This window comes from Drosophila albomicans, chromosome 3, assembly GCF_009650485.2.
Source record: "Drosophila albomicans strain 15112-1751.03 chromosome 3, ASM965048v2, whole genome shotgun sequence".
In the NCBI taxonomy this organism is placed as follows: Eukaryota; Metazoa; Arthropoda; class Insecta; order Diptera; family Drosophilidae; genus Drosophila; species Drosophila albomicans.
The window spans coordinates 25149459-25162097 of NC_047629.2; the positions used below are offsets into that span (position 1 = coordinate 25149459).

At 38.7% G+C, this 12639-nt stretch overlaps 1 protein-coding gene across 2 annotated transcripts in view; it reads left to right on the forward strand.

Moving 5' to 3' along the window:
- The window catches only part of LOC117572458 (MOXD1 homolog 2), a 137950-nt gene that overhangs the window by 78574 nt on the left and 46737 nt on the right, over positions 1-12639 (forward strand). The window lies entirely within an intron of this gene.

A 12639-nucleotide genomic window follows, 5' to 3' on the forward strand; every position in this document is an offset into this window, starting at 1 on the left:
TCAAATCCAGTCAAAGTCAAAGCAGCTTTGGAATTTGTTTTTCTTTAAGCGTAAAAAGTTTGTTTCCGTCTCATTAAAGGCACAAAAAAAGTTGGTTTCTGACGAATTCCCAGCGCATTTATTTACACCTTTTTTTATACATTTTTACTTGCTGACTGAGTGAGGCGCCAGTTGAGTTTGTTTTTTAGCCTTTTGCCGCCCACAAAACTCAATTTGCAAGCCCTTTTGTTTTGCATGGTGCTAAAGGTAAAAAAGCCGCAGCCACAGCAAAAGTGGAATCAACCCAAAAAGCCAATGCCACATGGCTCTAGGCGCGTCAGAGCCAAACGGGAAATACACCAATCAGTGTAAAAAAAAAACAGAGACACAGACACACACAGATCACACAAAGACAGAGACAAAGGGCAAAAGGCGAAAAATAATCAGTAAAGTAAAATCTGTGGCACACCCACACACATAAACAATGAAATGGCTGTGCTACAACATATATATCTCTTTGCTTCGATGGACTGAAAATATTATTGTTTTCAGTGTAGTTGCTGGCTCCCCTCTACACCTATGCGAAAAGGTAAAGAGAGAAGGGAGCTGAACACGATTGTGCTGAGCTTCGGAAGCTCCTTGAAAACCTATTGAAGCTATAAATCCTTTGTGTTTTCAATTTTTATTTTATTGCTCTCCACAGGCGCGTGTGCTCTTGGCATGGGCAGCAAGTAATGGGCAAGGGCTGCCAATGCGGGTGTTTTTCTCTACTCTTTTTTTATGTAACCCCACATCAAGGTGAGCTGAGCGAGAGAGCGAGCGAGGAGAGCGCAAGGGAAACGTCATTTCAGTGGCGTGACTCAGCTGGAAATAACAGCCAAAAAGCAGGCAACAGTCTCCAAACTCATTGGATTTCTCCAACTGGTCTGTGTGCAGCTCGAATGCTCGATACATTGGACACCCGAATGCACAAAAGCAAAATTTAAAAAGATACAACACAAAACACTTGAGTGGCGCGTTTCATTTTCGATTCGTTTGAGAGCCAACCCAATAGGTATTTTCTCTCCCCCAACCCCCACTTCCCCCATCTACCTTTCCACTTCCCACAATTGTTTCCCCCTTATCGGTTGTTGGTTTTTTTTTCCTGTGCTGTTGTTGTTCAAAACGACTTTTTTGGGGTGCGCCATGTGCGCTACAATTTGAGGCAATTGAGTTAATCTAGCAATGAGTTGTTTGGCAGGTAACGCAATTGTTTTGGATACGTGCAAGTGTATCTATTGCCTTCCTCTCCTCACTGATGAGGGGGAACTTTCCAGTTAGGGGTTGGCACTCACTTAAACGTCCATGTCTCAAGAGTGTTATGCTGCAAATTATGCAGATGGCCGCATCACACTTTTTTAAGGGGGGAACGCATCTTATCTGTGAGCAGGGTAAAATTCTATTTCCATTTAAGTTGAATACAAATTTTACTTAGCTTTTGGGCTGAAAGCAATACGAAATCAAAAGTTACTCGCTTGAAACATTATTTAATGAGGAAGTTCTGTTCACAAATGTTACTCGTTGAATTCACTTCAATTTGCTTAACTCAAAATATTATTTGATTACAACTTTTTATTTATTTCCAGATTTTAATCAATTTATATCGCTATACTTAAAAATTATACTTAAATTAATTTTAACAGCAATAGTTAAAACATTTATTGATCATTTTAATTCTCTGTGCTCTTCACTCTTATTTTATCTTTGACTAAAGTATTGAGTATACCGTTTTATTTAATTAATATTTTTATCAGGAAATATCGTTCGCACTCTAAATTTTTTCTAAATAAATTTTAACAGCAATAAAGCAAAACTTTATCATTACTTTTAATTCAAAAAAAAAAAACAACATTTGCCACTTTTTCTAACTTTAAATTCATAGGGAATCCAAAAATAGTCTGATATCGTTCAAGATCTTTGGTAAACTCGGCCATTTATCGTTGTTTCCTTTGCCTTGATTGTTGCCGCTTTTTTCAGCTATTTCCTCAGTGTGTGCTTTTATTTTGTTGAATGGGTGTGTGCATGTTGTTGTGCCTTTCATTTTTACATTTGTTGCTTTTACCATTTAAACGTAAAAATAAATGACTTCTTAGCCTTTTCGAAAGTTTATTTTAACCTCAACGTACGAGAGAGGGGAAGAAAAGGGCAAGAGGAGAGCGTTGACTCCCTGAGCACAAAGTGCACGGGCAATAATCGAATTTGAGTGAATTAAGATTGGGGAATTGATGCGAACAATAGACCAAATGGAATGGTAGCAGACTGTCTATATGTGTGTTGTGTGTTTGTGCTGTGTGTGTGTGTGGCTGGAAAATTATCCTTAAAGCAAACAGAGAGCTAACAAATATGGCGCATGTGTGTTTGTGTGTGTGTATGAATTCCCTGCTTTCTCCTTTGCTTTTTTTCTCCTCTTTTTTTTATTTGTTTACCGATAACACTTGGCACTAAAAGGGCGACTGCCTGCCAGGGATGTCCTGACAGTAATCAGGCGCTCAACAAATAGCAACAAGCCACTCATTACTCGCTTCTCCTCGCTCTCTCTCTATATTACTCCCTGTCTATCTCTTGCTGGCACCACAATTCTCGCATTTGCCAAGACTTGCAATGTTTGTGTTTGTATTTTCATCAAATAAAATTGACACACACAAGTGTTAGCCGCTTTGGCTGACAGCATTCGAGAAAACTTGGCTGCAGATGAAGGAAGCAAGCAATAAGGCCTTTTGGGACACGGAACGGTAAAATGTAAAGCTCAGAGCTGACTTTAAGCGCTTGGTTAATTTTGCTTGCTCTCGAGCTTTTGATTTGACAGTTTAGTTAAATTAAATTGAGGACGAGCTAAACAAACCGAACTCCCACCACTCAAACCCTCAACCCAGCAAAACAAGCCAAACAATTTCAAATTGCCTTTTACCTACATCAAAACGTCTTATATAACAATCTAGTTATATCCTAAATCGCCCACACAAACACACACTCGGAAAACACATCTAAAGCGTGCACGTACACACTCAACCCTGTTAAAGTTCAAAAGCGTTTGAGGCGACAGAGAGCAAAAGCAAGCAAGCAAGCGAGTGAAGGAAGAAGGGAGTAAGAAGTGTAAGAGGCGGACGTCAATTGAAGTTTTAACATACAAATGTAATTAAAACGTTTTTCGCAGACGCCACAGGGCAAAACAGCAACAGCAACAACAACAACACTCTAAATAAAAGTGAAATTGTCTCGGTGTGTGTAAACGGAATTGTCCAAAAAAGGGGAAGTCCCGGACACACACACACACACACTCACAGCGAGCACAGGGAACTCTGAATACAACACAACAACAAGGCCGTCTCCAAATTGTTGCCGGCGGATGCAATAAGTTGCGATAAGGTGTTCATTCCCTGGGGCATATTTTCTAAGGAGGAGCGTTGGGAGCTTGTCCAAAATCAGAGAGAAAGAAATGGAAACGTGCTGCGAGAGAACTCGAGGGTTGTCTGCCATCCAGCCAAGGCGAAACAATGGCAAATGTCGTTGTTAACCTTTTTTGCGCCAAGTTCAAAAACATCTTTGCATCCCCCAACCTCTACTTTGCACTCAACACTCTCCACTCCCCACTCTTCCCTGGACTCTGACGCAAACAATGATATTTACATTTTTTATCTGCCTACGTAAAGAGTATTTCTGCTGTTCTTCCTCCTTTTTTTGCCTTTACGGGCAGCCGGCTGCGTAAATTTGCCTTGAAATTGGAGCACGAGGGCTCTGCACGTTTGGGCATTTATAAAAATGAAATAAAAAATATACAACAGCCAAAAAAAAGGCCAACTCATATCAAAGCGATCATGGATTTATAGCCTTAATAATAGAAAGACATGAGCGGCAAAAAGAGGCGGGGCCGGGGCGGAAAACTGAGCACAGTGCGGAAATTGGCAAAAAAAAAAAAAAAAAAAAAAGAACAGAACAGAAAGAAAGAAAATGAAACGAGTTTTGTTGCTGTTGTGCGCAATGCCCAAAGCCAGACAAGTAATTAGGCAAAGGATTTGTGTGTCTCTGCTTTTGGAAATGAGCATTTCTTTTTTATGTGCATGTATTTGTGCTTTGTGCTCGCAAAAGTATGCCATAAAAAAAGACGTGAGCTGCTGCGTAATTCCTATCTAACTGTGCAGGCAGGCGACAAAAATGTCAATACTCATTTGGCGTGAAGGCGCTCTTGGAATTTGCAACTGCTAAGGAATTTTAATAGGAGCAAATAACTAGAATTAATTAAGGAATATTTAAAATAAGTTGCAGCAATTAAATAAATGCAATTAAAACCATATAAATATTTTAAAAGTATTATAAATAAGTGCTTTTTATGGAGCACTTTTTTAAAATATTTTAGTGTTATTAGTTGAACGCAATTAATAATACTAAATTATAATTACTCCTAACTCTATATTTTTAAAAATATTTGGATATTTAATGAATATTTGAATAAATTGCACCAAAAAAAATGCAATTAAAGCAATAACCTTTTCAATACTATGTAAAGTATTCTATATAAACTGTTTTCATTAAATACTTTATAAACACGTGTAATGAAATGAATATAAAAATATACTTTAACTATATTTGTTGTCGCATTAATAGTCGCAATAAGTAATCAAATTTTATTAAATGAAATGTGAACAATTTGTAATAAATGTCTTTTATCAAATACTTTATAAAAATGTTTAATGAACTATATTTTGGAAGTATTAATAGTCTCTACAAAAAATATTTACATATTTTGTTATATTTCAATCTACAAATCTTGCGAATTTGTCAATCATTGCTCTATTAATTTAAGCATTTTATCTTCATATGTTTTCTGCTGTCGGCTGTGCATAAGTCAGCATAATTCATGTACAACTGACATTCGCATATGTGCGCTCATGAGTTTGTTGTGCATTTCTTGGGAGCCAAGTCGCCTTTGTGACCGAAGCTGAACCGAGTTGAACTGAAGCAAAACTGATGAACTGGTGGCGCCCGGGGTTGACAGTTTATCAAATTGCGGCACAAAGTAACCAAAAAAAAAAAAGAGCAACCGCATATTGCGAATGAAATGCGGGTGCGGAGGTAAAGGAATATCACAGCGAAGTGTATGGGGAATAGATGTAGACGAGGAATAAGAGAGAGAGAGAGAGAGAAAGAGAGAGAGAGAGAGAGAGAGAGAGAGAGAGAGAGAGAGAGAGAAGATGAGAGGAATATGGAGGAACCACGAACCCGTCTCAACCACGAAGAGCTCATTAAAATAATTTTGCACAAACATTAATGCCAAACACTTTTAAAATACAGACGTTGACGTTGACGTTGACGTTGCGTTTGCGTCTGCACTGCTGCATGTGACATTGAGTGGTTGAGTGGTGAAGTGGTTTAGCTGGTTGTTCAGGGGGAAATGCGGGAGTTACGGGGAATATACGGGGGTAGATAACGCTGCGGCGAAAGTGTCAAAAACGCTTAATAAACGTCAATGTCAGCAATGGCAAACAGAAATTTTAACAAAACACTTTTCGTCGAGTTTTGTCAATCTCTCTCTCTCTCTCTCTCTCTCTCGCTCTCTCTTCGTTGCCAGCTGTTGCTGGTCCAAAAACAAAAAACCAAATGCGGAATAAAATCAACGCAATTGAATTGCACACTCAGTCAGTCAGCAATCTTTGGTTGGGCGACTGTCAGTGTGAGCCAAAACCCAAGCACGAACCCAATACCGTGCCAAATCCAAAATCCCAAAACAAAAAAAAAAAAAAGATGGAAAACCCTCAAACCCAAAGAGCAAACCCAAAAACCAGCCTTCAGTTTCTGCACACTTTCATTTCATTCGGCGTCGTTCATTCGCTTGACAAATGGAGTGTCATAAATGCAGCCCTTAAGGGCGCACAATCAACCCCCAACTCCTTCCCTCTCCCCCTCAATTCGGAGAGTTTGCCTATCGCATTTTGCCTTTATGCTAAACGACACGTTGCCTCACATACACACACACACACCACACACTTTTACACCCAGAACTCAGTCTGAGGCTGAATTCGACTGTCGCTAAAAATGCACAAGGGGATTTTAAATTTATTTGAATTTGCTTTTAGTTTCGGGTCTCTGCTGCTGCTGCTGCTACTGCTGTTGATGCTCTTGCTGCTGCTGCTGTATCTGTCTGTGTGTTATATTCAACAGATTTCGATGGCAGCCGTTACACATCGCATTTAAAAAGTGTTCTCAATATATACAAACAGCAGACAGCAGACACAGACAGACAGACAGTCAGTCAGCATGCAAAAAGAAAGCGACACCCAAGAGTGGAGAAGCACTAACAGCAGCAGCAGCAGCAGCAGCAGCCAACCCAAAACGTCAACATCAGAATCAGAAATCAACATCAACCGTCGTCTGACAGCCATCAGCTTAACAATATGACAAATACAATTTTTCGTCGTTCGTCCCCCCGTTTTTCGTTCGTACACATAATTTCATTTTTACAAAAACGCATTATTATATAATGCGCTGGGCGTGGCATCAGCAGCAGCAAAAAAAAAAAAGCTTGGGCGGGCTTTTCTCGACGCTCGGACAATTGAAAGTGATATAAAATAGACGCTCATTTTTTTGTCATCATATCTCTTATTTTATTATTATTTTTTTTGTCTTTTTGTGGTATTTGTCAGCGGCGTGCTTGACTTGGGAATTGGAGTTGGAATTGGGGTTGGGGTAGGAGAGAATGGCAGATGAAGGGCTAAGCAAAGAGCGAAATGACGCCTCAACGCCGCTTCAGAGTTAATTTTGAGTGACGTGCAAAGTTTGTTAATTGAATTTGCCTGCCTTTTGATATGAGTACATGTATGTGTATGGCAGTCAGTTTTGATGATGCACGAGTTACAGTGGGGACTAGCTAAGTGGGTTGCTTACATGACATTAATTGAGTGAGCGACCAAGCTAAGAGGGTAGAGACTACAAGCTAAATTGCTCAAAGGGTTGTCTCGAGCAGCAGCAGCAGCAGAATAGCTGAAAACACAAAAAAAAAAAAAAAACCTAAACAAAAAGCGCCCCCGAAATTGTTTAATGCAAATGGGCTCAAAAGGTCTCCCTGGGGTAAATAACTGAGATTGCGGTCTAAGCACCAATGGGATAACCATATAAATGCAATACGCCAAGATAAACAAATAGTCATGACTCTAAAATAAAAGCCACGGGGAGTCGAATGCTCATTTGCTGGTTGCCAAAACTAGTTTGGTTTTTGCATAATACAAGGCACAATTTACTCGAGCACTTTTAAAAATCAACAGCAATGAAATGCAAGCAGAGCTCATATAAAAGTCTCTTCATTAATTAATTATTTTGTGTATATGTTGGCAATTAAGCTCACTTAAAGCTTCTCAAGGATGATTAATCTATCTAAACTTAACAACAAATTATTTACTAAATTATGCGAATGAATAATTGCACACTCAATTCACGTCTTCGCTTGAAGATTAATTAATCGTTATCTAGCGAACAATTAAGCCCAATTAAAGCTTTAAGCTCACTTAAATGACAACAGCTTTAAGCAGTTTTTTCGATACTGATGCTGCTGCTTTAAACGGTTCTTTTTGCGCTATCAAGATCTATTTAATGATTAATTGTCATTTTATCTATCAATTGATATGACGGCTGTGTTCTTTTTTAGCCAGTTGCCACTGTTAATTTCCATTAATCCGGAAGCCAGGCACATTTTTCTTTTTTTTGTATTTTTATAACCAATAACTTTGATTGTTTGCACTGCACTGAATACACACACGAGCACACACAGCGAGTTACTTGAACAATATAACAATAAATATTTATTCATACATATTTATATATACATATTTTTAATCATTTTAATAGGTCACTTTTTGCGACTTACTTTGTTAAAAGCTTAATGCCGCCGCATTCAACATTGAACATTGAACACAATATGGCAAAGAGATAACCATGAAAACTGGCATTTCTGCAGTCTAATTTATAGAATTTTAATGCGATTGCGGGTGGGGAATGGTTGTAACATTTTATTGATCTCATTTGCATATAACAAACTCGCTTATACATACTCGCACTTACGTATATCAAAGTGAGAGAAGAATGATTGATACTTATTTAAATGGAAAAGCCCTAAAGCTGGATTGGTCTACTCCAATTTTAATTTTAATAAAATGCCTTCTACTTACTGCTGTTCTTTGCAATGTGTGAGTGCGTTTACAGAGAGACAGTTGAACACTTGGCAAATATGTGTACATACGTATATAATCGCATGATATACGAGCATTTAAAACAAACTGAAGCTTACCTGCATTTAGCAGTTGCTGGCTGAGTTTTGGGTTTAAGGTTTAGGCCCATTGCACATTGCACAATTTGTTGCTGTTTGCTTTTATAAAATATTAACTAGCAATTTGCAGTGTCTGCATTTATACGATAGCACAGCATAGGGGCCGGGCAAACAAAACTTGGACCAAAACTTGAAGATGAAGCACACACAGATTGGCAGACAGCAGCAGACAAACACACACAGACAGACAGACAGGCTCAAAAGTAACTCAAACGATTTAATTTGGCTAAACTGCAGAGCTCCTCTCCCTCTAGATGTCTGCTGCACTTTGAAAGGCACTTTAACTATATTAATTGATATACTAGCTTGCAGCGATAATTTGCACAAACTCAAATCAAAATCCTGCCAATTTCAAATAGCTTCATCACAGACATTGACTTGCCGAAAGATTGAAGTTTGGGTTTGCATTTCTCACTCTGCATTTAGGGAGCAGCAGTGATAGCTTGAGTGCTTTGGCCCAAGGGCGCGCTCTTTTTGGCGCAGGGCGGACAACATGGCGTATACGTAATCAAATGTACATGAAGCATCAGACCGTCGACGATGTCGTTCATTTCTAAGCCAAACATTACGCAAACCAACAGAGCCGCAGTGCCTTTAACATTGCTTCAAACATTAGTTTGTGGGGCCAATGCCAGACAGACAAACAGCGGGGCAAAAAGCGAGTGAGAGAGACGGCGAGAGAGAGAGCACAGGAAAACAATTTACAATGCCACCAAGTTACTGCGGAGAAGTTGCACAAGATTTTGGCACTGTCAAATGGCAATAGATGGCAGATATGCTGTGCTCAGCACCAACTGCAGACAAAGAGGGTCGATTAAAAAGTGACCAAAAGGTTACTACGCTTTAATTAAACGATTTACAAATTTCAATGTACATCATCAAAAACTTATAGAAATACAAATCAAATTCGATACTCTTACAAAAAAACTTATAGCAAAAATATTTCAAAATTCAAAGTCTTTCTGATGGAAATATTTCAACAACAATTACAAATTTTTATGCTTTAATACTAATTACTACTTTTAAGCATTACTTAATAGCATTATTGATAATAAATGCGTTTTTTTTTTTTAACAATTACAATAAAACATTTAATATTGATATTTATAAAAAAAAAAAAAAGTATTGCGCTTAATTACTATTTTTATACATTGCTTAAGAGGATTATAGATTTTTAATAGAATCCTTTGAAAAGCTGCATAAAAATGAACATAATTCGAATTTTATAAATCAAATCATATATACATATAACAAATAAATTTTTCATGGATTAAACAAATGATTGCTAATATATTTTTGGCGTTGCATTTCACGAAAAAATTAATTTCATTGGGAGCATTAACTCATGCCAGCAGCAAAGATCGATGGCGTGGCATGCGAAAGCATTCACGTGGTTTTTTCTTTCTCATTTCATTTTCCATCTAATAGTTTCTTGCCTGCCTACACACTCTCACCTGCTCTTTCAATCTCTTACCTGCATCTCATATCTCAGAAAAAGAAACCTCCATGAGCCGCTCCTGCTGCTCGGGTTGGAGCCACACGCATATAAATCAAATCTGTCGGACAGCATTTTGAGAACCTTTCTCAAAAACTTCAGCTGTGCTGCACTCTGCACTTAGACGCCGCTTTCCCACACACACACATGACAATACTATAACTCGCCAGTCAACCCACCGATGCAATGTTGCAAGTGGCTAAGAGTTGCCACACATACTTGTAGATAAACTATATATGTATATAGTATATGCTATATATGGATGGATGCTTAGATAGATGGCCAACATTTTGATATTTTGTGAGTAGAGTAACCAACCCTTTTGCTGTACGAATATATGCTTTGGTTCGTTTATAAAGCAAAATCTGAACATGTAACGAGGCTGGGCATTAGTGTGGGCGTCAAAAAGGGGTAGAGTAGAGTAGAGTAGAGTAGAGGGAGGTATGAGTGCCTGTTTCTGTTGTGGGGGTAATAAGTTTAATGTGTGCTACGAGCATATTTTAAGGCTCTCTCTCCTCTCTCTCTCTCTGTCTCTGGGTTTCTCAGTGTGTATCGTGCTTGAGCTTTTCGCTGTTAGCCAGCTGTCAGTTGTTGTTGATGGTTGACTGCCTTCTTCGCCCAGCCCCCCTCTTCGCTCCGTTCAAGTCTCTTCTGCTGATGTGCTGCCAGCTTACATTAGCAGCATCCCAAGTCATGGACTTGAGCTTGAGCCTTGATTCCTTTTCGAGTGTAGAGTACTTCAAGTGAACACTGAACACTGAACACTGAACTGTCCCAGCTGACGTTGAATTATCATAAATTGCTAAAGTTTGTTTTTGGCGTAACAAAACTTGGAACTGCCACTGTTGATGATGGGCTGTTTGTTTGCAATATATGTGCAAGTGTGTGTGTATGTGTGTGTATGTGCGACTGTATCTCTCCTCTCTGTTTGTCAAAAGTTTTCATCAAGCGAAAATCAGCACAATTAGTCGCATGTTATGATGCCAAAGGGTTCAAGGGAGGCAAACAAGTAGCGAACAAAGGGCTTTCCGTATATTTTCAATATAGATTCTGTTCTTAAGTGCAGTGACAGAGCTTTGCATAAGTTTATTTTGTGCCTCTGTCCCCCCTCCCGCGCAAAACGTCAATGTTGCATAATCCTATTAAATTCTCGTTGCGGGTTTTGCTTTTTCAGTAAGCAACGCAACGCAACGCAACACGAAGTAAAGGTGCTTAATTTGCCGCTGCTTTTATTGATTTCCTCTCATCGCACACACACACACACACACACACTTAGTTTACACTTTTTTTTTTGCCTCCTTCACATATTAGCGAGCGGCAGCTAAAAGGCATTAAAGTCTTGACAAGGCTATTAAATGCTTAAGAGGCAGCGACGTTAATGACAACATCGAGCACACAGAAGGCCAAATGAGGACAACCCAAAGGGCCACGAAGGGCAACCAAGAAAGCGTCATTGGCGACGTCATCGTTGTTGTTGTTGCTGTTACTCCTGTTCCTTCTGGCTGTTGCTCAAGCAAAAGTAGTCAAGCCAAAGCTCGACTCGCACAAGGATTACAATTTACGAGTCCTGCGAACCATGAAGGTGTGATAAAATTTCAGCAATTAAAAAAACGTGTGCGTTGACAACGACAACCGCGAGAGAGCAGGACGAACTCGGCAACTCCCAACAGGAACCATTCCCATTCCTCGTTCCCTATTCCTTTCGTCCTTTGCTCCTGCGCCATTTCGCGTCGTTTGCCCTTTTTGCCACAGCCACTCACGACAACGCATTCGTGGCATGCAACTTAAAATGAATGAAAACTTGCCAGCGACTTGTGGACTCAAACAGTTTGTCGAACTTTTAATGCTCTAATTAACAGTTGCTACTATTTGCTTATCAGCACTTTTCCCTCTAACATTATTTGGGTGCAACTACTAAACGTAATTTGGCATTTTCCTAGGCACAATTACTTGAGCAATCAACTTTTTGTTGATTTTATGAGGAAATGTAAGAGGAGGTATTCAATGAAAGTGGGTTAAACACAATTAACTAAATTAATTATCTCTGCCAGTTTTATTTGGCCAAAGAGCTGAAAAGTAAAAATACATTCTATATTCTTTTTATTTTATTTACTTAGGTATAAATATGAAATATTAAATCTAAAGTATACATACAGTATACTTGTAGTATACACCACATTCAAAATGGGTTCCGCTAAAAAAATATCAGAAGAAAACAAAACATCTACAAATTTAACATTTACTAACTTAAGAAATAACTAAACCCTATATTAAAAATTTGTTTTTAGAACATTTATTAGTAGATTCTTTAGTAATATGATCAACTAAAAAATGAAATAAAAAATAGGGAGAACTCTCTATTTATGCATTTTAAATTGCAATATTGTAATTCGAACAATATGAATTTTCATTATTTTGTTCATAATTCAACTTTACATATTAATTATAGTTCATATTTATTAGAAAGTTCAAGTTCTTAGAGATAGCGACAAACTCCATGAGCTTGTTGGAGCTACCCCTGGTTGCAAAGGGTTCTCAAGACGACATTGGTGGCATTTGAGCTGCACGCATAAAAAGTTGTGAGCAGTTAAAACGTCGTTGGCATTTGAAACATTTTTCGAGCACAAGAGAGCAGCAGAAAGAAGCAGCAGCAAGAGCAGTGGCAGCAGCCTGAGAATATTGCAAATTTATGCGCCTTCCTTTTGCATAATTACCCCACAACGAGTCACCCGCAGGCACCTGCCCCCCTCAAAAAGGATCTCCCATCCATATAACAACCTCCACTGGGGGTGTATGCCACGCCCCCATCTCC